This window comes from Sus scrofa, chromosome 8, assembly GCF_054392235.1.
Source record: "Sus scrofa isolate SSC_HxYL_T2T_F1_AM1 chromosome 8, Sscrofa_HxYL_maternal_Yorkshire_Landrace_v2.0, whole genome shotgun sequence".
NCBI classification, from domain to species: domain Eukaryota; kingdom Metazoa; phylum Chordata; class Mammalia; order Artiodactyla; family Suidae; genus Sus; species Sus scrofa.
In genome coordinates, this window is record NC_139390.1 from 105,540,717 (window position 1) to 105,563,526 (window position 22,810).

Genomic DNA, 22,810 nt, shown 5'->3' on the forward strand with positions numbered 1-22,810 from the left:
TGAATCCGAGCTGCAGCTGCAACCTATGCTGCAGTGTGGTAACACCAGACACTTTAACCCACTGTGCCAGGCCGGGAACCAAACCCGCACCTCCACAGTCAAGCAAGCCACTGCAGTCAGATTCTTAACCCACTACACCATAGCAGGAATAGTACATTTTTCAAAGATTTACATAAATAGAAACCAAAATCCTTCACCTGAATTCAAAGAATGTAGAAATACCAGAGATAATTTGAGAAGGATAGTAATGACTATGAGAGGAAATTGATAGTGGATTCTAAGAGAACAAGAAAAAGACATCATAATTAATGGAAGCAGTTCTAAATGAAGTCAAAATGACTTGTGAAAATTATATATACTTACTCATATTGCTGTCATGTATATAACAAATACTCTTTGCCTATAAACTTTTTTGGGGGGAGAGAATTGCCTGAGATCATAGTTATATTTCAGAAAGCAGAAGGTCTCACCCATGCCGAGTAGGGTTCGTCTCAGCAGCTTCCTTCCCTTCCAGCAGCAGATTTGTCACCTTTCCATGTGCACCCATCATGTACTACTGTCGTCTTCCATGCAGACTATGAAGAAGATCAGGGAGCACTCAGGAGAGGCACTACCAGAGATAGCATATGTTGCATTGCAAATGTCTTCCTTAGTTCACTTCATTATAAAGATCACAACAATATGGTTTTGTCAAATATGGATTTTCTTTTTTAGTAACTGAATTTTCTACCCAGCATATTATTCAGAAATGATCCATTAAAACAATACTTTGTAATAAGTTTTATGAAGTATCTCTGTGCCCTCCAAAGCCCAGAAGCATACATACATCATATTACCATCTATAAATCTCAGATTTTCATTATTATGAAATAAAAGAGCCTAGCTATCTAATTTATGAGGCTGGAAATTTTATTTCCCAGTTCCATCATTTGGTATTAAGGTTTCTTCTGATTAAATCTCACAGTATTAATGTTTCACAGAGTACAGGCATTTTTCAACAACTTTACACTTACTACTGCAACATGTTAAGCAGGATTTAATTCATCTTGAATAGCCTGTCTCTGAAGCAATTAAACTAGCTATGCCATACCCATTATCTCTCTCTTTCATTTTCCTTAAGGATGGCAAATTAGTTTCGAAAGGATATGTACTGAGTTAAGTAGATGCAGAAGTTGCATATTAGAAGAATCTGGTTCTCTTAGATAGAATTGAAAACTTGTTAAAAATGCGAGCCCTTTGATAAATCCCTTAAAATTACTTTTCCCGTCAGTTTTAAAACGAATATGCACTCTATTTGTCTCATTAAGGAAAAAAATAAATAAATGCTGTGAAATGATCTACCAGTATTATAAATATGTTTGGCACCCATACTGAATATAATCCAACAGAATGTAATAAAACTGGAAGCTGATGTTGTAATGAAGAAAGAAGAAATGCTATATTGATTTACAGGGAAAAGTCTGTTCTTTTGAAATGGAATAAAAGCACCTGTTACCAGGAGAGAATATAAATGCCAAAGGCAGTAGTTCTGTTCATAAAGTTTTCAATTTAGAACTACAGAATTCAGCACAGTAAATCAAAATTGTATACAATAACAGAAAAGCCAAGAACTAGTTTTAACGTGAAAATGGTGTTTTAAAGGCTCACCAGACCATCAATTCTGTCTCAATGTTGAAAAAATAAACTGTAGTTTACTATCCAATTGGCCCTCTCTTCCAGAACAAATTTTAAATTGGATTCAAACATCATTCCTATATAATATCCCACTGATGTTTATATTTGGCTTATAAACTCTCTGGTTGCTCTTCAAATGTTCACTGTATGCCTCTTCTCTTTATGTCTCTATTTTTCCTTCTGTAACTCCATTCTTTCTACCAAATATTTACTGAGCACTAACTATGTGGGAGATACTCTGATAGGTCTTGGGGAAAGATAACTTAGACATGGGCCAGGGCAATAGCAATGGAGACCCCAGGATTCTCGGGACACAACGTCTGAGGATCTGGACAAAAGAGGGTTGCCATCTCCTCTCAAACATTTACTCAGCACCCGCTGCTCAGCTGGGGAGGGAGGAAAAATTCTGAAGTCCTGCTTCTCCCAGGAAGAGAGCCCTTAGACTGAGAGCTCAAGGGAGCAGGGAGGTTCGTGTTTTTAGCTGCAGCCTTCAGGAGTGGAGTGCCTGCCTTGCTGACCTGGCACAAGGGAAGCAGAGAGTTGCTTTAGTTCAAATATCACAGTCTCTTGCCTTTCTTCCCAAATTTTCCATAGATTTTCTTGAGTAGATTTTTCTTTGTCGTTTCCTTTAAAGCCCCTTTCCATAGGCTTTAAATGGTTGACTTTCAAAAATAATTGCCACCGGTTTCACTGGTGAAGCAGGTCAGTGGAGCTTCCCACACTGTCTTCTATCTCATTATTTTAAAATGAAAATTTTTCATCAAGGGGGGAAAAGACAACTTTAGGATCAGAGGTTGATATCTTTGTCTATTTCTCAAATGGATTACAAACCTTTCTCTGATGATTTGTTAAAACACCTTAATAAAGGAAATTACTCTGTTGTGTTTTACTTTTTTCTCTTTTTGCTTTGTCCTTGAGTTTATTGTAATTGTATGTATATTTGTCCCACATAATTTTAAATGTTGCCTTAATTAATAATCTTTTTCATTTATTGATTCTGAGAATCAAAAATAATTTACTTTTCTATTAGTTTCTTATTTATTTAGCTGTTTATTAAAAACTCTGGTTTTTCTGTTATGAATCTGGACAAAATCATTATCATGATACTCCCTATGAATCTTTGCTCTATTTAACTACTGGCAACAAAGCCACTATGGTAGGTTTCACCAATGACAACACCATTGTTTTAAAGCCAAGATTTTCAGCTAAGCTTGGATGGCCTGACCTCCAAATGATTACTTCTATGGCCCTCAAAGATTATTTTATTCAAAGCCCCCTCTGTTAGATGACATTGATGTGTGCAGCATTACTCCAAGCCTGCTCTGAGAGCACTGCATCTCTTTCAACCCTCTCACACTTCCAGGTACATCTTCTCAAGACAAGGGTGACAACCATCAGTTCTCTTTGGCTTGAATATCTTCCTTCTGATAGTAGAAGTCTAGATTATTCCTTCTAAAATTACCATCCAAATTTCTCCCATGTGACCTGTAGCTCTCATGCAATACAACTCTACTTATTAGACTTGCTATCTTACGATTCTAAAAGAACCCTGGCTGTAAGTGTAAAGACATCAAGAAAAATTTCCTTCATTTTGCAGGCACTCACCATTCCTTGGGAAGATAAATTACAAAGAGAGAGAGAAAAAAGGAAGGAGAGAAGAAAAGAAGGGACTTAAAACCTACTGAACAACAGACTTGTACAGGTACTTTTGCTATGCATGCCAAGCCATGTCATAGACAAATTAATATATAATATGTATATAGTTTTTTCATGTATGAAAAATAACTTATGCATACAAATTACTTATTTTCTTCTTAATATCCTGAATTCTCTGCCTTCTGAAATGTGCTATGACCTAAGTTCCCTCTTGCAAGATATTTAACATTATTCCTAGTAGTTACCTGGCACCATGCTTAATGAATATTTTTCAATGTGTTTTTTTTTAATGAAGGAATCACTTCGTCATGGCTACTGCATACTAACCCTAACCCTAACCCTAAACCCTAACCCTAACCCTAAATTTTAATGGTTTGGTACCTCTACACTAAAGAAAAAAATCTAAGAGCAAAGTCAAGGAAGAACTTAATTTCAAGAAGTAAACTTTTTAGAAGTTTCTAATCTCAGAAGGGTTTAATTAATGCTAATTAACAGCTATCAATTTAACTCTTTTCCACATTATTGCTATTAATGGTTTCCAGCTGGTCTAATTAATAAAACCTCTTCTTCCACTAGTTCTGATCATCAGCCAAATTTCATTTTCCCCCAACTGGTTTCATTAAGAAATATTGTTATTCCATCTGTAACAGCCTTACTTTTCTAATAAGTTGGAAACACAATGATTGCTTATTATACTATTAAAGCTATGTCCTAGCATATCTGTTGAATCTCCATCTTGCCATTTAGAAGGTGTGAAACAGGCTGATACTCCTTGAGATGTCTGTTCCACAAAAAAGACTCCTACATAATATGAACACAATTTTAGAGATTTAGAACTAGAAGAGTGTTCTTTGGAACTCAGAGATAATTCTGAAACAGAATAGGCAATTAAGTATATAAACAATAAATAATCAAAGCCACAGTACTATTAAACAGATAACTTATGTTTCTAAGGTTTTAGAAACAAAGACCCCCTTTTGTGAGGACGTACAACTTCTATTTTACATGTATTTTCACAAGAATATATATTCTTCTAATGAATTTCCAATACAGTTTTTGTCAGAATGAGAAAGATTTACTTTATAATAACTTAACACCTGGCACAAAATACATATTCTATTCAACTGGAGATCTTTAAATCTGTTCAGTCTGAATACTCTTATACCTAGATGGACCATGCTGTGAATTGCATGATCACCCTGATTTATTACCTGTTCTCTCAGTATGATATCAGTGCCTTGTTTGAGTATCAGCAGAATCACAGTTATGATAATAAAATCAATAATCACTTACTTACAGCAATTATTGTCATTGTATTCCCCAAACATAGCCCATATAAACTAAATTATAAACAAAAGTCATGACTAAAACCTAGCTTTAAGAATTCAATAATTTTAGTGTTTTAAATTAAATTAATGAGTAATAATCCAAAGTTATTTTAAATGAAGACAAACCTATATTAATTTATGACATCTGTTTGTATGGAATTCAAGCATTTTTTGCTTTTTTTTTTTTTTTTTTTTTTGGTCTTTTTAGGGCTGCACCTGTGGCATGTGGAGGTTCCCTGGCTAGGGGTCCAATTGGAGCTGTAGCCACGGCCTCTACCAGAACCAAAGCAATTCAGGACGCAGTTGCTTCTGTGACCTACACCACAGCTTATGGCAACGCCAGATCCTTAACCCACTGAGTGAGGCCAGGAATTGAACCCATGTCCTCATGGATGCTAGTCAGGTTCGTTAACCACTGAGCCATGGCAAGAATTCCTGCTTTTTGTTTTAAAAGACTTTATTTTTTAGAGCAATAAAATTTAGAGGAAAGTACAGAGATTTCCCATATGCCCCCTGCCTTACACATGTATAGCCTCTCCCATTGTCAACATCACTCACCAGAATGGTATATTTGTTACCAAATATGAACTTACACTGATACATCATAATCACCCAAAGTCCAGAGTTACCTTAGGGTTTATTCTCAGAGCATTCTGTGGGTTTGTACAAATATATACTGATGTGTGTCCATCAGTACTATGCTGAAAATGAGTGGGCAGAATACACCTCAGCCTTACACCTGAGCTTAGTGTAAAAGCTTTGATTTTCTCACCACTAAGTATGATGTTAGCTGTAGACTTTATCAAGTTGAAAAATAGTTCCCAATTCCTATTTTACTGAGAGTCTTTATCGTGAAAGTGTTGAATTTTTTCAAATGCTTTCTTAGCACTATTGATATAATCATGTGATTTATCTTCTTGTCTGTTGATGTCATGAATTACACTGATTTTTGAATATTGAAACAGCCTTTCATACTTGGGATAAATTCCATGTCGTCATGGTATAATTATTTTTGTACATTTTAGATTTGGTTTACTAATATTTTGTTGAGGATTTTTGGATCCACATTTATGAAAAAGATTGTTCTGTAGTTGTCTTGTAATGTCTTTGTCTGGACTTGGTATTAAGGTAACACTGGTCTCCTAGAATTAATCAAGGAGTATTCTTTCTGCTTTTAACTTCTGAAAGAGAGTATAATGAGTTGGTATACATTTTTCTTAAATATTTGGTAGAATTTACCAGTGAACCCATCTGCCTGGTGCTTTCTGCTTTAGGAGGTTATTAATTGTCAATTTGACTTCTTTAATAGATAAAAGCCTATTTAGACTTTTTGGCAGGGATGGGGGCTGTGAGTTAAGTTTAGGCAGATTGTGTCTTCCAAGGAACTAGTCCATTTCATCTAAATTGTCAAATTTGGGGGTATAGAGTTATTTGTAATACTACATTTTTATCCTTTTAATGCCTATAGGATCTATAGTGGTTCCCACTTTCATTCTGATATTCATAATTTGTGCCTCTCTCTTTTCTTCTTACTTACCCTGGTTAGAGCCTTATTGATTTTATTGATCTTTTCAAAAAACAGCTTTTGGTTTTATTTATTTCTTCTACTGATCTCCTAATCTCAATTTTATTGATTTCTGTTCCAATTTTTCTTAATCTTCATTTTAATTTGTTTAATTTGGATTTAATTTGCTCTTCTTCTTCTAATTTTACAAGATGGAAACTTAGATAACTAATTTTAGATATTTTTTCTTTTCTAATGCATGCATTTCTATTGCCTAATACTTTGGAAGACAATACAAGTTGTAGCCAACAAATTTCTTCAACAGTTTTTTTTTTTTGTCTTTTATCTACCTGTACCTATCATCTATTTTTCTATCTGTAATAGAAATAAAGTCTCATATTTGACATCTCTTCCCAAATGCCACCATCCCAGAAAAGCCTTCTTTAACTACTTGTCTAAAAGAATTTGCCCCCTGTTTTATGGTTAGTTACTAGCTTCTTACTAAACTCTATTCTCAAAGCAATTACCACTGACATTATCATTTTTATTTGCTTATTAATTTATTTTCTTACTCTCTGTCTCACTGGCAAAATCTTAAATGCCATTAAAGCAAGAAGTTACTCTTAAATTAATCATCATTATATATGAGCCTCTGGAACTGTAGTGATAAATGATCCATTCTCAGTAAAAATCAATAAATATTTTTGTACTGGGAGTTCCCATTTTGGTTTAGCGGTAATGGACCCAACTAGTATCCATGAGGATGCAGGTTTGCTCCCTGGACCCACTCAGTGGGTTAAATATCCGGTGTTGCTATTAACTGTGGTGTAGGTTGCAGACACAGTTCAGATCTGGTATTGCTGTGGCTGTGGCGTAGGCCAGCAGCTATAGCTCCGATTCAACCCCTAGCCTGGTAACTTCCATATGACACAGGTGAGGCCCTGAAAAGGAAAAAAAAAAAAATTCTGTATGAATGAATGATCAAGATAATAATTTATGCCAAGAAAACTACCATCCCATTTATTTATTCTATTCTTCTTTTTCCTCCTCTACTCATTTTCCTTCTTGTCATTGTCATCAGTGCAAATTCATTCACTAGTAACAAGGCAAGTACTGTTAGGTTTTTTTGGCTCTTTATGTATTTTTTTCTAATCAAAATAAAAATGCTGGATTTTACCATGTAGCTCAATTAACTTATTAACACAAAGCAGTTAAAATATTATAAGAACATTTGATAAATAGGGAGAAATTTATGGTTTTTTACTCATTCTTCATTGAAGTGGAAACACAAAAGATGGAATTTGAAATGAGAAACACAAAAGCTAAATTTTCTTTTGCACAATGTAATATACTGTTTTAATTCAAGTTCCTATCGAGACATTAAAGGTAAATTCAGAGTATTCCACTAAATTATTCAGATCCTTAAATAGTTTGGCTTTTTTGGCTATGTATTCAGTCTTTTAAATTTCCTTTCTTTGCTTTTTTCAAATGATGTCTTAATGGATTGGGGGACAGGGCTATTTAATCTTGTGTGTCTAGGAAGAATTAGGCCCTCAGATATATGCCAGTATACGCACACACACACACACACACACACACATATAATCTGACTACTTTGAATTTCATAGAAATATACATGTATACCTGTAAGCTTTTCTTCTTATCGGCATCAAAGGATATATAGCTACTGATAGGATATAATAAACATACATTGAGACTCTTACTTCCCTACCCCACCCAGACCTTTTCAGAAAAATATTCCCATCACAGTCTTCCCCAGTTGCTTATCCCAAAAAGTATCTGTTTTCTACCACCAGAATTTAAGCCCCATGGTTAGGGGAAGATTGATTTGTTCCCTGCTATTGCCTCAATTTTTAGATGAGTGTCATATAGTGGGTAGCCAGTAAATATTTACTGAATGAGTTTATCTCTACTCTCAGATTGGTTATAACTCAGAGGTTATTGCCTATTGCCTTGCCTCATCTTGATTGTGGATGGAATTATATCCTATTTTTGAGGTTTTCATCTTCTGCTTTGCTGCTTTGTACCTTCTTTATAGGATCATTTCACTCCAGATGCTCTGTTCTCCCTGGTAAGCTCGCCAGCCCAGCACTGTCAGCTATTACTCCAGGACATGTGTGGACTTTTGACTTTTCCATGCCATTCCAGACTATGTGTATATGTAGGGGCTGGAGTGGGGGAGGTTAAGAAATAATCATATGCTCTCCATCTGCTCAACCTTGTCAACTATTAATTTTACTCAAATTTTCCTATACCAGTTAATAAAGAGAAGATCCTGCCAGGCAGATTTCTCCCAGAGTCCCAAATGGGAAACTCTGCTTTTGACTTACCCCTCAACAATTCTCAGTCCCAGTTCTAGGGTTCCAGACTGCAAATGAAGAGACACACAGGAGACCAATTCCATTGTTCAGCCATTAACCTTCCCTCTGCCTCTGCTTCATTTTCAGTCCTCCTTTCTCCCTACAGTTCCCTTGGACTGGAAGTTTGTTTTTTTTTCATACTCCTTCACCTTAAAAGATGAGTCTCCTTCACATAATAAGGTTCTTTCACAGCTTTTTATATATTAAATAAAGTATAAGTAACATTAAAAAAAAATCTTTTCAGTGAAACCTTGAAACTGTTTTCACTTTATGGACTGTAGGAAGTGATATCGAGACTCCAAACTGATCAATATCATCGTGCCCTTTCCCCAGGTGAAACCATTATACTTTTCTGAACAAATAAAATACTTAGATCAGCCTTACTAATCAAGGGCCATGAAAGGATATGAATCAAGAAGAAAAGGAAGTGTACTTTCATTCTTAACTATTATCTCCATTACATGTATTTAATTGGAGTGTAAAAATTCTCACCAATATTCCCCTTGTATTGTTTATTTATGAAGTTTATGCCCCTGACATCCATAAAAATTAATGATCTGAAGAACAATCTCAGATAATTACTACAAAAATACAACCAGAATGAAAAATATAAATTTCAATCCTTAGCAAAGTAGGAAGTAAATCTTTATTTAGTATGTCTTTCATTTCAGTAAATTTTAGATATGGTATAAAATGCCTAATAAAATGCTCTCACTAGCATGAGAGAATAAGATCTTCAAACTTTGATGTTGTTGCAAGTCTTCTTACTGCAACACTAACCAACTTCTTGTAAAACTATCTCTTAACACCTGACACAGTCATATTCACTTTATCTTCAGCAACTGAAGACGTTTTTACACAATTCTTTTAATATTTTCCCCCAGCGTCTCAATCTCCTTTTTTTTTTTTTTTGGTCTTTTTGTCTTTGTGCCTTTTCTAGGGCAGCTCCTGCGGCACATAGAGGTTCTCAGGCTAGTGGTCTAATCAGAGCTGTAGCTGCTGGCCTACGCCACAGTCACAGCAACGCGGGATCCGAGCCGCGTCTCCAACCTGCATCCCAGCTCACAGCAATGCCAGATCTTTAACCCACTGGGCAAGGCCAGGGATTGAACCAGCAACCTCATGGTTCCTAGTAGGATTCATTAATCACTGAACCATGATGGGAACTCCCTCAATCTCCTTATCTTTATTCATCTTCTCCTTTTTCCCTCAAGGGGGAAAAATGGCCTTCTTTCTCCAGTGAGTCTTTGTAGCAGAGTTATGGATCTGATTACCTCTCATCTCTTCTAGTACTTGGATCCTTCTCTTGAATACTTCTCTCTCTTTTTTTTGTCATTCCTTGATATTGTACATCCATTGTTGACTGAACTTGTCTTGACATTATTTGGTCATGACATTATCCCCATCATTGTCCATTTAATGAGACTACTTTTCCTGACGTTATTGCCTCTCTCTCTGAATATCGCTGACCACCATGTCAAAACATTGCAGACAATTCAAATGTCCAATTTCTTCTTAGATTCAGGCGACGTTTCTACTCCACCTCAGTATTTATCTCAGGCTTTCAGATGCACTGGTTCTTCAAAGTCGTGTTATAAATTGTCTGGAGAGCCAATAAAGAATGCAGACACACTCTTTTAAGAGGATAAGTCTAAAACCTCTATACTTGAATAAGTCTCCCACGAGGTTCTAAAACACATTCAAATTTAAGAATCATTGCTCTAGTGATTTTTGGGATCACAACTTCATGGTTTCTAGGGTATGTCATTACTTTGACCATTCCACTCTCTCAGAAGCACCTCTGACTTCATCCCTTCTCTTACAGATGGCTCTCCTGGCTCTGATACCACTCCATCAGTCTCACCTTCAGTAGACTATCAGGAAATGTTTGTTGAAACAAAGTATATAAACAAAGGCTTTATGAAGAAGCTGGTCTTTAGCCTGCTTTGCTCTAACTCAAGTTTCATTTCTTTTAGAAATTATCCTGAGATTATTACTTTTTCAGAATAACCACCCAGATTTTGCTTTTTAGTTCTATAAGCAAATTATTTAAAATAAAAAGCCAAATACTAAGGCAATTCTTTTCCTTACCAGGCCGTGTTCATATTGGCATTTAGGAACAGGAACTTAAATGTTGATACATTTGCCTACAGAAAATGTATTTAATAAAATTTTGTAAATACTTTATTGCTACTTTGCTGGTTCTTGGATAGAGAATGCTGCATGTGGCTCTTGAATCACAAATTACATTTCTAATTCAAGGGCATATTCAGCCAATGAAATACAGTTTTCAGTTTAAATTTCAGACCATATTGAAATATTTGATAGAAAATTGAGTTTGGGGGCCTATAGCTCTGTTCCCCTCAGAGGATCCTAATTGAAGCCAAATTCTAATGAAGCTAATAAAAATTTAGTAGATTGACAGTTGATTGCAAGAATACATTTGTTGCCAATTTACTAAAATTAATCTGTTCCATATGTAAAAATAGCGTTGGAGGCTGTTCTTCTCCATTCATGTTATTTTAGCTATAATACCTACCTTAGGATCCAAGCATTCTTACAAGACTATCTTCCCTGCAATTGCTGGTGATAATCCACACATAGATTTCCATAGCTGAGCTGGACTGTGTGTGTATTTGAGGCCTCCTGTATATGTGAGCACACACCTACCTGTTCACACACATACATACTCCCATCCCATTAACAGATCACATGCAAGTTGAAATGTAACAAAGTTATATCAGTGTTAAGCTGAGATGTTGAAGCCTACATAAATCAGAAGATTCAGAAGTGAGGTTCTCACAGCAACTTGAAACTAGCACTGGTGTTATATGCTGTGACAGGGTTTTTCCATTACACAATCAGATAACCCTGTATAATGTGACATAAATATTTGGCAGATCTTCACTTTGCAAACACACATTTACTATGTCATGTTGTATAACAGACTTCTATAATGTGGATGATACTAAAAATGAAAGTTCTTGGTTTTATACATTATGTATAAATATTTTGCTTATAAGACAGGCATTAATTTTGAAGGCATAACAATATAAAGGATTGCTCTATAAGAGTATTTTGTTTTAAAAATGTTTTGCTAATGTCAACAAAAAGAACAAACATTGCAAGATCAATTAATAATCACGAATGATAAATGAAGCATACATTTGGTAAATATAAGATAAACAATATCTGAGCATAAGGAGTTTTTTATTTTTAATCTTATAAAAAGTTACATACTTGGTAATATAGTAAGGCAAAGGAAAATATTTTATTTCATTTATTTTTTTTGAAAAAAATTGTTTTATTATTCAATGAATTTTATTACATTTATAATTGTGCAATGATCATCACAACCCAATTTTATAGCATTTCCATCCCAAACCCCCAGTGCATTCCCCAACCCCCCAACCTGTTTCATTTGGAAACCATAGTTTTTAAAACTCTTTGAGTCAATTTCTGTTCTGCAAAGAAGTTCATTGTGTCCTTTTTTTAGATTCCACATGTACATGATAGCATTTAATGTTGGTTCTCACTGTCTGACTGACTTCACTTAGCATGATAATTTCTAGGTCCATCCATGTTGCTGAAAATGCCGTTATTTCTTTCCTTTTAATGGCCGAGTAAAATTCCATTGTGTATATGTACTACATCTTCATCTTCCACTCCTAAATGATGGAAATTCCATGTCATGGCTCTTGAACATAGTGCTGCAGTGAACATTGGAGTTCATGTATCTTTTTGAGTCATGGTTTTCTCTGTATAGATGCCCAGGAGTGGGAAGGAAAATATTTTAAATGTGGAGAATAAAAAAAAGTAAACGAAAAGTCTTAGATATACTCATTAAAATTTTCATTCTTTGGAGTTCCTGTCGTGGCGCAGTGGTTAATGAATCCGACTAGGAACCATGAGGTTGCGGGTTCGAGCCCTGCCCTTGCTCAGTGGGTTAATGATGCGGCGTTGCCGTGAGCTGTGGTGTAGCTTGCAGACGCGGCTCGGATCCCGTGTTGCTGTGGCTCTGGCATAGGCTGGCGGCTACAGCTCCAATTCAACCCCTAGCCTGGGAACCTCCATATGCCACGGGAGTAGCCCAAAGAAATAGCAAAAAGACAAAAAAAAATTTTTTTTCATTCTTTGTATATCAAATGTATATTTTAAAGAAATGTCACAAATAATTTATTATTATTTAATAATAGTATTTTATAATAAAATATAAATATTCATAAAATTATGACATAACCATTGAATGTGGCTATTTAAATGTCTTCTAGATTGTCCTCAAGTTGCATAAGAAAAACTAGCAGTGAAATGGAGTTTGCATTTTTCCTTGTTTATTGATTTAAGACTAAATCATAGTATAGAAGACTGCTCAAATTATTAACCCCTGATTTAAATTAATTAAATATAATACCAATTATACATCAAACAATATGTAGTATTGGCTATTGATTCACAACAAGTAAGAGGGAACTCCTTATTAAATCATGAAATCTTCACATAGTCTAAACAATTGGTCTTTAAACCATGCATTGATTCACTGAATGGCCACTGGGAGTTCTCTGTGCCCAGCATGCTGCTGGGCCAGGATATTCTGTGGTGTCATAAATAGACATGGCATTTCGTTCTCAGTATTTTCCATGCAGCAAAGAGGACAGACATTCAAAATGTCCCTTTGCATGTTTGTAGACACATTTTTTTCTATCATTCGTATTAGAATCTGTAATAACAGGTAATGTTTGTTAAAAGATTGTCCCCAGACTCATATTGAGGATTTTATGTGTATTTAATTTGCCTATTCCTCACAATGATACAGTGGGGTAGGTAATATTATTCACATGTTATAGAGGAGGAAACTGAGGGATGCTTAAGGTCACAAAAGTTATATGGGGCTAATTTATATGCAGTACATAGAAATAAAAAAAAATCTGTGAATACAGAAACTATGCAATTACAAAAAAAAGCTAAATTCAAAATAGGTATCATAAAACTAGCAGTGGCTTTTTGAGTATTAAAGAGTCACAAAAAATTATTTTAACAAAAGGTTGAATGTTTCCAATTAGAATAGTCTCTAAGGCATATCAAATATAATTTTTAAATGAAAAACACAAAAATCATACTTTCCAAATTTGAATATTTAAATTTTCATCCTATAACAACTAAGAATTAGTTTTTACAATCTTTTTTTTTGTTATAACTAATGATGTATGATCATCAATCTTCAGATTCCTCCTGATATATTTAAGTTAAAAATAATACGTTTATTTATGAGGCATTATTTGCTGTGGAATATCAAATAAGAAAATTGTATTTTAAATGTGAATCCATTTTCTCCATAAAAGATTTCTTTCATATATAGTTCTGATGGTCACTTAATTATTCTTTGTTATCCAACTTTATATTTAATTTCAAAAATAATATGTTATTGAATTGTAATTTTTTTTTCTGGTACTACAAACCATATAAACAAAAATGCAACAAATTTCTATCCTTAAAAATTTTGGCAAGAAAGACAGATTTTATAATAAACTTTCATAACCTAATATATAACCAAGTTCTGTGAAACCATGAATTAAAAACAATCTTTTTCATGGATGGAAAATTATCTAAGCTGTATGAAACAAAGAATAGAAATAAATAAGAACTTGTCTTGATATATATTCCTTAAATATGTTCCACACTTGGGTACTGAATCTGTTTTTACTGGAGACTTTTTATAAATAATCTGGAAGAAAGAACCCTCCATAAAATCTACACATCTGTAGAAGGTTCATTTATAGATATTTAAATTGTAGATTTTGAACAAACGAATGGTTTCTGTAGCTATTCTCTGCCCTTTCACATGTCAGCGCATGTTTCTAGCCAGCAAATTTGCTATAAAATGAGATGGTAATAAGACAGATTGTGCATATTTTAGTATTTATTGAACATCACTATTTAATAACAATTATTAAATAATACCTATAAGCTATTAATTATGTGCAACATAATATCTACAATATATTAAAACTGAGACATGAGGTTTCACGTGAAGAAATATGTGATCTAAATAGGTAATGTCAGAGAGAGAGAGGACCATAGTATTATGAGGAGTTTTAAAACTGTGATCAGGGCCTTTGAGACTTCAGAGAAAATACTTCAGGGGATGTTAGAAGAAGTGGGAAGGTGTGAAGGAAAGGAAAGGATACTATAAGGATGCCACCTATACTTCAACCCAAATGATCAGGCAGTTAAATGAAAACCGATGGAGTACTTTGAAGGCTGAATCAAAAGTAGAATGCAGATTTAGAATACTGTTGTGTTGTTTGAACCCCAAAATACTATAAATAAAGGGGAGTATAGTGAGTATACTATTACTACTGCTACCACCACTGCTACTAATAGCAGTAATAGTAATAATAACATAATAAAAAGTATAAATAAATTCATACAAAATCCTTACTGTAACAGGGAAATATGAGAGTCTTGACAGTCAAGGTTAGTGAGTGAGTGTTTAAATCAATAAGTTGGCCAACATTAAATAAAATTAAATAAAATTGGCATTTTGAACAGAGAACTATAAGGTTCACTTAGGAAATGATTAATCTATAAGATTTGAGTAACATAAATTAAAAGTGGGGGAAAGAAGAAGAGAGACTAGTTAGGCATTTCTTAGAGTAAATAATCATCTATCTTAAAGAAATTGTTGACAGTCACAATAAAACAGATGTAATATATATGAGAAACACTGGAATTAATATCTGTAATACCTGACAGTAAATTAGATGTGGGAAAAAGTAAGCAAAGACAGGATTCTTTTGTTACCCTTGAGTTTTCATGCCTGAGATGTGGGAAAGATGGAGTCAGGGCAGAGCAGATTTTGGAGGGATTATAATTCTTCTAGATTTGCTTTTGAAAACTAAAACTTTTGTAGTGCTTAAAGCTATAGCAGCAGGTGGTTCTTAGATGGAGATTATTTATTTATTTATTCATTCATTTTTTTCTACCTTTCCTGTTTATTTTTTTAATTTAAAAAATTTTCATTTTATTTTGTTTTTTTTCTTTTCTTTCTTTCACTTTTATATTTTTAAGTATTACTGAATTATAGTTGATTTACAATGTTATGATAATTTCTGCTGTACAACAAGGTGATTCACTTACTCGTATATACACATCCATTCTTTTTCAAGTACTTTTCCCATATAGATTAGCACAAAATATTGAATAGAGTTCCCTGTGCTGTACATCAGGCCCCTGCTGGTCAACCTTTCTACATACCACAGTGTGCATATGTCAATGTTATACCCCCAATTCCTCTCTCCCTGACAGCAAAACAAGGGAAGATTAAAAGCAATAGAAATAGAATGAAGGATGCCACCCACACTTCCAAAACAACAGAACTAAAAACAAAAAGAAACCAATGGGACCTAATCAAACTTAAAAGCTTTTGCTCAGCAAAGGAAATCATAAAAATAACAAAAAGACAACCTATGGAATGGGAGAATATAGTTTCAAATGATGCATCTGACAAGGGCTTAATCTCCAAAATGTACAAACAGCTCATACAACTCAACAGCAAAAAAATCAAAGAACCCAATTTAAAAATGGGCAGAAGACCCAAATAGATATTTCTTCAAAGAAGATATATGGATGGCCAACAGGCATATGCAAAAATGCTCAATATGGCTAATTATTAGAGAAATGCAAATCCAAACTACAATGAGGTACCACTTCACACAGGTCAGAATGGCCATTATTAGTAAGTCTACAAATAACAAATCCTGGAGAAGGTGTGGAGAAAAAGGAACCCTTCTATCCTGTTGGAAAACAGTATAGAGGTACCTCAAAAAACGTACCTGCACCCCTGTGTTCATTGCAGCACTATTCACAATATCCAAGACATGGAAACAACCTAAATGTACATCAACAGATGGATGGATTAAGAAGATGTGGTATATATACAAAATGGAATACTACTAAGCCATAAAAAAGAACAAAATAATGTCATTTGCAGCAACATGGATGGAATTAGAGACTCTCATACTAAGTGAGTAAGTCAGAAAGAGAAATGCAAATACCGTATGATATCACACATATCTGAAACCTAATATATAGCACAAATGAAACTTTCTACAGAAGAGAAACTCATGGACATTGAGAACAGATTTGTGTTGCCAAGGAGGAGAGGAAGTGGAATGGCTTGGGAGTTTGGGATTCATAGATGCAAACTATTGTGTTTGGAGTGGATAAGCATTGAGATCCTACTGTATAGCACAGGGAACTCTATATAATTACTTGTGATGGAACATGATGGAGGAGAATGTGAGTAAATGTGTATATACACACACACACACACACACACACACACACACACACATATGTGACTGGGTCACTTTGCTGTACAGCAGAAATTGACAATCAATTATAGTAATAATAATAATAAAACTGGACCAATGCCCACCTTCAGGGTCTAAGAATAAAACAAAGCCAAGTGTTATGGACAACAGATGATTGTTGAGAATTGAGCTAAAATTTCGACTTTTGGAAGAACAAGAAAGAAAGGTCATTTTAAGGCACTAGAAATAATAATACACATTTCCTAAGTATTCAGAAGTGCAATGCCTTTATGCTCTGAAAACCAAACTTCTTCAGTATTTTAGGACTTCATTATGTGGACTTAAATACACATCTATATTACTCTACAATCAGTCTCAAGTATTACACAAGCATGACTACTTTAAGTTTCCTAAAACTCTCTATACCTGTCTGTGAAATACCCTTTCTCAACATCTTGTCATGTCTTTATAAATCTCATTAAAAAAAATACTATCCCTGATTCATCATCTTTTTTCCCTCCCACTTAATTTACTTTTTATTTATACAGTTAATAAGTGAATAGATCTGGCATCATATCATTTTAATTATAAATACATCAATAAGTATCTTTAATGGCTATGAATTTTTAAGTCTATCTTAACTATCGGAATTAAAATAGGCCCCTCAATTATCTATGACTATTTTTATTTTTTCACAACCATCTCAAAAATATCTTTCTACTATGATATTTTTGAATCAGGATCTCAGTAAGGTCTATTCTGCAAATTCTTGGTGTATCTATGAAATCTATTTCATGGTAATTATTATTTTTGTAATTTCATCATTTGTGTTTGAAATTTTCAACATTCTTCATTTGGCTGAATGTGTGCCCCTGGTGTCATTTAACATGTTTTTCCATCCCCTATATTTCCTGCATACTAGAAATTAGCCCTAATGTCTCAACTATATCTACGTCTTTTTCTTTTTCCTTTTTCTTTTTATGGCAAGACTATTCCAAAGGTAGTGTTGTGTATTTCTATTACATTTCCATCAGAAAGAATATAGTACTGTTCTGAGTCAATTTAACTCACTTTTCAAGGCCCAGTCCTCACTGTACCACTCTAGGACATATATCTGAATTCTCCCACTACTCCTCTGAATAGACATGGCCCCTTATCAATAACTTCCTACCAGTTAAAACTCTTTTGGTGTTCATATTCCACTGTCTTGATTATAAATTTGTTTCCATCTTAGTAATCATGCATTCATCACCTCTGTACTTTCTATGTCTGATATTGGATATTACATACCACATGGCATGATTATTTGGGATGAAAAACAGGGTTGTATCCATATAATGCTTAAGACTATTATGTATTTTAATTGATGCTAACAGTTGCTTACTGATTACTTTAAATATGATTAAATGATTTGTTTCCTCTTGACCATCTAACTTTATAATATTATTTCAGGCTATACCTCATTGTCCAGGAAGTTCCAGTCACAGTAATTTTCCTCTTAGGCTCTAGAGCTTTATAATAGTTTTCCTATTTCTGCTGTAACAAATTCCTACAACTTAGTTACCTGAAACAGTACACATTTAATTATCCCACATTTTCCTTTGGTCAGGAGTCCAGGTACAGTTTAGCTGGATCCTTTGCTCAGGTCTCCTAGGCTGAAGTCAAAGTGTCCACCAGAGCTGTGATCCTCATCCAAGGCTAATGATCCTTCCCCAAGCTCACTGCTGATGGCAGAATTCATTCTCTAGTTATTATAGGACCACTTTGGTCCCTTGCTTTTTGTAGACCTCAGTTTCTAGAGGTCTCCCCTCTTCACCTAGCAGTTCAGAACTTAACTTTTGTGCTTTCTTCTCTAAGAATAGCAAGCTCATCCCTCCGACTTCTGCCATCTGCCGGAGAAAACCTTCAGCTAATAAAGGGCTCACCTAGATTATTGAAAATTTCAGGCAAACTTTCAGTACATCTGAGAATTCCTTTCCCAGCAATACCTAAATAAGTAAGTGTTCAATTGGACAAATAGGGGACAGCAATTTTGGCAATGGACCATCTGCTGATTCTTTCACCACAAGCTTGTCAAAAAAAACCTTTTCCTTGGATCTCCTTTGCCTACTTGTTCCATTTCCTTGCATTCTCACGCAAGCTCTTTTTGGTTCTTTCTCTTCCTTCAAGTTCAGGTATAAACATCACTTCTTCAGAGAGGTGTTTCTTGATTAACTTATCTAAGTAACTACCCAACCTCAAACTTTATTTTCCCTATCACATCATCCTTTCTTTCCTTTGTAACAGGAATCATAATCTTTATGTATCTGTTTTATTGTTTATTATCTCTCTCCCCTACTAGGATATGAAACTTCTGAGACAGAGAAATGTATATATGCCTTGGTATCCCTCCCAAGCTTAGCTTTGTATATAGCATTGAGTAAGAGCTTATGAATTATCTTCTATTGAATGAATAAAGTCTCTGAATATGTAAATAAATATATAAAATAAAATGTTAGGTTCTGAAAAAGAATCAATTGCTATTCACAGTATAAAACACTTAGATAAATGGAATTGTAAAGGCCTTGAAATTGAATTTCTGCTACTCTTATCTCAAAAGTATCACACTTGGCATTAACTTTTAATTACAAAAGCAAACTCAGCATTTCATAAAGGAAAAATAATAAGTTTAAAAAAGAGAAAAGTGCTATAAGTGGTATTACGAGCTCTTGATAAACTGCCAGATTAATCTCTTCTGGTCACACACATGCATACTTCTGAGGCTTTCTTTTGCTTAGAAAGGATGATGCATTAAAACAGTGCCTTGCTTATAGAGTGGGGGATTAGGGAAGGAAGTCATATTTTTCAAAGCTGGTGACACGAATTTATTTCCATTTTCAGTCAGAGGGTGGGATTTTCACACTCCCGTAATCTTGGTCTTTAAAAATGCTTTTAGCATTTTGCATTTAGCAGAATAGAATGTTGGAACCAAGCACCCCCTCTGTGCTTTTTTGGTCCTCTAACCAAAGAAGTAGGCAAATTAACAGTCAAGCTTTTGGTGCTTTACTATGGACTGTTCCATTTGTCTCCTCCCTTTTGGAGAATCATGCTCAAGTGATTTGCTACATTTCACAATGGATGCTAAAGCTTGCTTTGCTTTATGCAATTTCACATTTATTTAACAAATCATATCCTCACTATAACTCAAAGGCTAAGGAATAAAAGGCATGTATTTTTGACCCTTTTACACCTTGCTCTTCATTATCAGATCCCTGAAGCTTGCAAATATTTTATATAATCCTCCTTTTACCAGGATATTTGAAAGGACAGTTGTATTATATCCCAACCCACCCACACTGCTCTGATTCCCTGTGTGGCTCTGGCAGCTCTGTTTCCTTCTTAAACAACTTCTTCCATCTCCTCCTGGCAGTGGGAAGCCCAGTAGCTTAGAAGACTGGAGTGTGCCTTCTCTCAACCACTTTATTTAATAGGCGGCAATATTTGTAATGACTAAGCCTAAGCCCAAGATTTTGCCTTATTCTTTTTTTTAAGAGCTGCACTTGTGTCATATAGAAATTCCAAGGCTAAGGATCACGTTGGACCTGCACCTGCCAGCCTACACAATGTAGGATCCAAGCCACATCTGAGACCTACACCATAGCTCACAGCAGTGCCAGATCCTTAACCCACTGAGTGAGACCAAGGATCGAACCTGCATCCTCATGGGTACTAGTTGGGTTCATTATCACTGAGCCACAATGAGAACTGTCTTATTCATTTTTTAAATTTATGCTACCACAAAAATTTCAAACCTAATTCTTTTTTTCCCCCCGTATTTTTTAATATTTCTTTCCCCCAACTCCTTTTTGTTTTTCTGGAATGAGAGGTATAAATTAGTGTTGGACATAGATAACTATCTCTATCTTTTTACATTTTGCATTCCTTCCTCCAGTGCAATGGAGTAACCAGGTGCTCAGAAGAGTGAAAGTGATGACTATGTTGTACACCTGAAACTAATATAACATTGTAAATCAACTATAGTTCAGCTACAAAATAAATGCAAGTGATCATAGTGAGCAGGGAGGTATGGAAACCATAGGTTGAAAATTTGCAAATATGTTTTTTTTAAAAATTCACGTCTCTCAACATCTGAAGTTTCATTATTTTTATTAAGAAATACGCACAAATCATATGTAACACAAGTATTTTAAATTATATGCCAATAGTTGTGAAAAAAATATCACAATATATCCATTTGTTGATTGGGTATTTAAAAGAAAAAATATAAGGAAAACCATATGTTAAAGTTTTCCTGATCATTCAATCATGAGTATAATTGGAGACAGAAAATAAGAAGTTATCTTCAGTGATGAAGATAATTTTATATTTAATGCTACAGAGTTCAGAAGAATTAACCACAAAACCTAACCCTTAAATAGGTTCCTTACCTCTGAGCTCACAAAATCCATAAAAGTAATTTAAATTTTGATTAAACCTTTTGCATTGTACAAAACAGCAAAAAATAATTAATAGTCCACATTAGCTCTATCGGTTGCTTTAGTCAGTCATAAAGTGATAAGCCTCCTTATATTGCCACTTATAGGCTGTATCCATAAACTGGCACATGAGCCAGAACAAATAAAACTAACATATAGATATTGGAACATTCAAATTAAAATTAAAAATTCTGGAATAGAGAAACTTCAAAATTATTAAACAACATTTAGAACTTCCTTATGCTGTAGAAATTATCAGTGTATAAGTTAGGTCGGTACAAAGTTTAGAAGCACTTTATAAATGGATTACAATTATGCACTGCTTTATCAACAAAATTTCATTAAATAGATTTCATAATCATCATCACTCTTCAAAGAATAAAATTGAGGCACAGAGAAAGTAACTTGTCCAATGTTACTTACTACCCAATAAAGCAGTAATCCCGGAAATTGAACATAGAGAATTGGACTCTGAAGCCCCAAATCAACTATGATGTTCTTCACATTGCCTCTAGGTTATATGTTTGTCTCCCCAAACACACATTCATGTGTGCACACACACATAAATATGCACATGCACACGTGTATATTGAGGTTTTTTAAAAAAATGTGTTTGCCACTATACTTACTGCTATATCATACATTGTATTTTTATCTTCTTAGTAACACTGTATTACTTCCCATTTTATTTTTTTAAAAAACCTAAAATTTAGAAGGATTAATTAATTTGTCTAGAATCACAGAATAGAGACCCCAGAAATAAATCAATGCATAATATGTGGTCAATTAATATACGATAAAAGAACCAAAAACATAATATGGGGAAAGATAGTCTTTCTGATAAATGGTGTTGGGAAAGCTGGACAGCTACATGCAAAAGAATGAAACTGGACCACTATCTTATTCCATACACAAAAAATCAACTCAGAATGGATTAAAGAATTGAATGAAAGATGTAAAACCATAAATCTCCTAGATGAAAACACAGGTGGTATGTTCCTTGACATAGGTCTTGGCCCTAATTTTTTGAATCAGACACCAAAATCAAAGGCAACAAAAGCAAAAATAAACAAATGGTACTACATTGAACTAAAAAGCATCTGCATAGCAAAGAAAATCAACAAATTAAAAGGCAACCTAGTAAATGGCAGAAAAAAATTGCAAATCATATATCTGATGAAGAGTTAATATCTAAAATATATGAAGTCATGTAACTCAATAGCAAAAAACCACAAATAATCCTATTAAAAATGGGCAAAAAAAAATGGGCAGAAGATCTGAATACACATTTTTCCAAGGAATATATATGGATGGCCACAGGCACGTGGAAAGATGCTCAACATTATCAATTATTAGGAAAACGCAAATCAAAACCCAAAGGAGGTATCACCTCACACCTGTTAGAGTGGCTGTCATCCAAAAGAGAAGAAATAATACATATTGGCAAGGATGTGGACAAAAGGGACCCCTTGTGCACTGT

General features: G+C 34.3%; 1 long non-coding RNA gene across 2 annotated transcripts in view; it reads left to right on the forward strand.

Annotated features, from left to right (window-relative positions):
* Positions 1-22,810, forward strand: part of LOC146400962 (uncharacterized) — a 363,387-nt gene that overhangs the window by 294,786 nt on the left and 45,791 nt on the right. For both annotated transcript variants that reach the window (XR_014813077.1, XR_014813078.1), the window contains one exon: positions 3,272-3,376. This is a non-coding gene — a long non-coding RNA (uncharacterized LOC146400962). The remainder of the gene's footprint in view (positions 1-3,271; positions 3,377-22,810) is intronic.